Source organism: Onychomys torridus, chromosome 2, assembly GCF_903995425.1.
Source record: "Onychomys torridus chromosome 2, mOncTor1.1, whole genome shotgun sequence".
Lineage (NCBI taxonomy): Eukaryota > Metazoa > Chordata > Mammalia > Rodentia > Cricetidae > Onychomys > Onychomys torridus.
This window is the reverse complement of record NC_050444.1, coordinates 161,169,642-161,175,115: the sequence shown is the minus strand read 5'-3', so window position 1 is coordinate 161,175,115 and position 5,474 is coordinate 161,169,642.

The following is a 5,474-nucleotide window of genomic DNA, read 5'->3' as shown; positions in this document are numbered from 1 at the left end:
AGTGCTTGTATTTTTTGCTTATAAATTCTACTGAATGCGCATGTCTTTGTTTTGTATTTGTATTGGGCTTATATTTTGGTTTGGGTTTTTTTTTTGTGGGGGTCATTTTGTGTGTTGTGGGGGAGGTTTGAAATTGGGATTTAATTACACTTCTCCCTTCCCTTTCCTCCTCCAAAACCCTATGTACCCCTCCCTTCTCTCCTTCAAATTCATGGCCTCTTGTTTAATCAATTCTTATTGCGTGCGCGCGCACGCACACACACACACACACACACACACACACACACACACACACACACTGTCCCAATTGTAACCTGTTCAGTCCATATAATGTTACTTGTATGTATGTTTTCAGGGCTGACCACCTGGCAGTGGACAACCAATTGATGTGCTCTTTCCTAAGGAGGACCACCTCTCCCACCCACAGCTTGCTTCAATTGCCTTTAGTTCTTTGTGTAGGGTTGAGGCCTTGTGGGATCCCCATCCGGTTTGGAATATTTGCCGGTGCCCTTCGGTTCAGCTCACGTTTAGGTGGTCTTGCTGGTGAGACTTGACAGGTGTAGCCTCTGCTGTCACTAGGAGACACAGTCTCAGCAAAGTCTCCTGTCCTCTGCCTCTCACCGTCTCCCACCTTTTCCTCAGTGTTCCCTCAGCCTGAGGCGCGGGAGTGGTTGTAGATGTAGTCATTGGTACTGGGCTCTAGAGCTCTGTACTCTGATTGGTTGGCTATGGCTTTCGGTGGTGGCCCTCATCTGTAGGCCTGTGTTTTGTATGGCCTCTGTCTCTCCCATCTCATTTTCCTAAGTAGGTCATTCTTGCATTTCACAGTGACTGCACACTGTGATGGATCAGAGATTTGGTAAAGCTAGCCTTTTGGCTTAGACAGTTGGAGACTCACTGGCACCATGAATGGTCATCCCCTCCCCAGCCCTGGGACAAAAAGAGCCATAGCTGCCCTAAGGGCTGCAGAGATGCTGCCCAGACAGCCGGGAACCAGGACCCACCACCGACTGGTAAAGAACATGCCAAGCTGCTGCTGCTACAGTCCCTGCCCTCTACCGACAAGGCATCAAAACAAGAGTGGGGGAGGGATGCCTGGCTTGCTGCTAGAAGAAGCAAGGCTTAGGCGTGTGACTTTATAACACCCCTCTCTCCATCCACTGCACAGGGAGACACAGACCCAGGAAAGCTCAGCTACAAAATTTATGCATAAATGTCGCTTTCTCTCTGTCTCTCTGTCTCTCTGTCTCTTTGTCTCTCTGTCTCTCTGTCTGTCTCTCTGTCTCTCTGTCTCTCTCTCTCTCTCTCTCTCTGTGTGTGTGTGTGTGTGTGTGTGTGCATGTTCACATGTAGGTGGGAAGGTACAAATGCACACAGGTACAAATATGTTTGGAGACACAAAGCTGACATTGAGATTCTTCTTCTATCTTTCTTGCCCAATGGATCCCCTGTCTCCACCTTCAAAATGCTGGAATTTCAGGCCAGCCACTGCACCTACCACTTACAAGGACTCCGAGGATTCAAACTCTGGTCTGTCATGGTTGTTTGGCAAGTACTTTAATGGCTGAAGCATTCCCCAGCCCAGACCTGAGGCGTTCCCAAAGCCACACCATCGATTAGCTGAAGTCAGATACCCCCACAGCCTGGGCTCCATCTGTCTGTCCTCCAGTCCCTGAACTGGAGGGAGGAAGAAGTGTGGCCCAAACTGAGAAACATTGTTGGCTTCAACCCACTTAGGACAGAATGTATAATTCCATTTCTATAAAGAACCTATGGTGAGAAGTTAGGATAATATCTCTTTCACTGGTAGTCCAACAACTCCCCAGGCGGTCACATGTTCTGCTAGGGAGATTCACACCGTTCTCTAGAGTTGTACACTTACCAGTTTGTACACTTTTCACCCACATATTACTCTGACAAAACTTTTTTTCAGAAAGCCAACAAAGCTAACCAGCACAATGACAACAAAAAACGTCGGCCGGTTCCGTGTGACTGCCCTGCTGGTGTCCAAAGTGCTCTGCCACAGGACCACACGGGAACAGTTTCTCTGGACAAGAAACCAAGGTTTGTTTTTTGGGTCACTGTTTTCCCAGGTGGTGTGTGATGGTGGTGGGGTGACTCATTTTCTTTGCCCACCCCTTGCCCTCATCCCAACCATGTGGGGCTGGACGGGGGCCAATGGCTGGGAGATTTGGGCTGTTGCCTAGGTGATGCTTAAATATTGGCCTCAAGTTAGAATGGTAAAATAAATAAGCAGGAGCTTAGGGAGCGCCAGCTAGCCTTGCCCACGTTCCAGATCCCCTGTCAAGGTCTGTGGACCAACTTGGCTCAGCTGTAGTGAAGGCTGTAACCCTCTCCTGGGTGCATGGAAGACAGGTTAGAGTTTCAAGATGCCTGGATATTCAGGATTCCATGTTGGATGCTACATGTCCCGTCTTCATGGGCTCTGCCAAAATTCTAGCTCATGGTCATCAAGAAAGACCCCAAATCCATCACCTAAGGAAGTCTCTCTCTCTCTCTGAAGGTAGGACATGCATAGAGGGAGACTGGACAGCTGCCAGCAGACACATTTATTTTCAGGCAAAAAGGATTGAATCGCATGTGGCTCAGCAGTCTTGCCTAGCGTGTGTGAGGTTCTGGGTTCAGGCCTCACCACTACATGCTGAGACCTCACACCCCAGAGCACAGGCTGGAGAGAAGGCTCAGCAGTTAGGAGCTCTTGCTGCTCTGCCAGAGGATCAGGGTTTGGTTGCCAGTACAGGTGGGCTGTACACCACCTGTAACTCCAATTCCAAGGGATCCAACACCCTCTCCTGACCTCTGTCAGCACTGGCAGGCATGTGCGCGCGCGCGCGCGCACACACACACACACACACACACACACACACACACACACACACGATTTAAAATCAATCTTTAATTTTAGCAAATAAAGACAACTGGTGGTGGTGGCACACGCCTGTAATCCCAGCACTGGGGAGGCAGAGGCAGGCGGATCTCTGTGAGTTCAAGGCCAGCCTGGTCTACAGAGCTAGTCCAGGACAGGCTCCAAAGCTACAGAGAAACCCTGTCTTGAAAAACCAAAAAAGAAAAAAAGAAAAAGAAACCAGAAGGTTTTAAAGATCAAAAATCAAGAGGCTGACTCAAGCCCCTCCTGGCCCAGGGCTTACAGAAGACTTGGTCCCAAGATGAATTGTTAGTTCCAGACCAGGCTTCTATTCCAAGATGCCCTCTGGTTTAGAGATATATCTAGCAAGCCCTTAGAGCCTCTGGGCCTCAGTTTCCCCATCTGTAAACCATCATTTTTATAGGTGAGAGGCAGGAAGGTCTGAGTCCTCCAAAGCTTATTCCAGAGTGTTTGCTCTGTGCAGCTGCGGCAGCTGTGTGCAGCTGTGGCAGCTGTGTATCTTGTGTTCCAGGGTTTACGATCCCGCTGCCCTTGGGGAAGTGGGAACCATTCACCTCGCCCCAAAAGCATCTCAAGTCTTGGCCCAAAGGTCTGCTTGTCCTGCTCGTTGGCCAATGTGTGCAGGAGAGGGGTGAACTGGGAAAGCCAGGCAGGGGTGGGGTGGGGACAGCTCCCTCTGGGCAGTTCTGGGAGGGGTGCTGAGTGTTTGACAAGCAGCATGAGGTCACTGCCGTCCTCCCTCTGGGGTGTGATGTGTCAGCAAACGGCCATTGGCCCGCATGCCATGACTCAGGGTGGTAAGCATTCCTCTAGAAGGTCTCAGCCCTGCCGCTGCCCTCCCCAGCTGCAATCTCGGTCCCCTCCCTCTGGCTCCGTCCTTCCAAGGCTCCAGCCAGGAATGCTAAGCAAAACACTATGTCAGCAGAAGTAACTGCCCCTGGAGCCCCAAGGCTGTTCCTTGTGATACCTGGGTCCCCTGCAGGGTCACAGGCTGTCCCATGAAAGGTCACGTGGCTGCCTTAGTGTTGCCCACAGTGTCCTCGGGGATAGCAGCACAGGCAATGTTGGATTTTAATGAGCGTCTATTATGTGCTCTAGGGCAAATGCTTGAGTGATAGCTACCCACAGGGAGGGTGTCTCCCTCTCTGGAATGCTGCCACCATCACAAATTACCAGAAACTGGTGTCTGAAAACAACAGAAATTTATTCCTTCTAATGCAAGCTGAAGGCCAAAATCCAGGTATCAGCAAGGCCGTGTTCCCCTGAGACACTCTAGGGAGAAGCTATTCTGGCCTCTACAGCCTGTGGTGGACCAATTTCCTCAGTTCATGGCCCTGGCCCTGCTCTCCTTGCCTCTGGCCTCAGCTGGCCTTGTCTCCTCTCTTCATCCCTCTGGGTCCAACCTTCTCCATATGAAGACACCAGTGACGGAGCATAGGGCCCACGCAAACCCAAGACGGTTACATCTGAAGATCTCTAGTTACGTTTGCCAAAGCACTAGTTCTGAAACAGGCCATTGTCTCGGACATATTTGTGCCATTCCTTGCAGTCAAAATTTGTCAATTAGCGATAAATTCACAAGGCACGACGTCAGCTTTGTCAGCTGTGATTTGCCTGGTAATCCCGATTTCACTTGGCAGCCGGCTGCCAATCCCAGGCTGCTGGGTTCCAGACCACGTATCCCAGATAACATATACAGAATTTCTAAGAAAGGGTTACTACAGGCAGCACAGGTCAGAGAGGCTGTGCTGAGGTTGGGGGCAGAGCCGATACAAGTATGAAAGGGTCTGCAGGGGACCTGAAGGCCAGGGGCGGTCACAGGGTCAGTACAAGCAGGAGAAATGCATTTGAGCTAGAGACCAGGGGCACAGGCAGGGGTGAGTCCTTTGCTGTGCTGATTTGCATGGACAAGGCTCAAGACAAGTGACAGGTGACTAGCTAGCACGCCTGCACATTTGCCCTGGTGCACTTCATTAATAGTCTCAGGTGAGGGCTTCCATCCAGCGTGCAAGAAAAGCTCCTGGGTCTGGGTTTCTGATATGCTTGGAGGTTCTCTCGGATGTTACTGTTCATTGGCATAAATGATAACCAATCCGTGCCTCCTGGTGCTGGAAGCTGGTGGCTGTTCACTAGTATTGAAATATGGAGTCATTTTTTTTTCTTGGTACTTATTCTCAAAATGTTGTAGCTTAGGTCAAGGTTGTTGCTTTATAAGATGGATTTATCCAAGGCTAGACCCAGCCTGCTGATACTTCGTACACGAGCGAAGAGCCTGAAGCAGGGCTGTGTGTCCCCTGAGATATTCTGAGCTTCTAAGTGGCCTTGGATTGGGGGAAGGTGAGACAGATGTAATTAGGAATCTCAGTACCATTTTACATCTAAGGATACTAGGGGTCCGTGAAGGTAAGTGACCCATCCAGAGTCCCTCAGCTATAAGTGCTGGGGTCAGGATTTGAAGTCAGTCCTCCCAGTCAGGAGGATCCCCATACTGGCTCTTTCAGAATCAACACCAGAGAGAATTTCTACTCTGTAACCACTGGGCAGGGCCTGTAACATCACAGGGAGA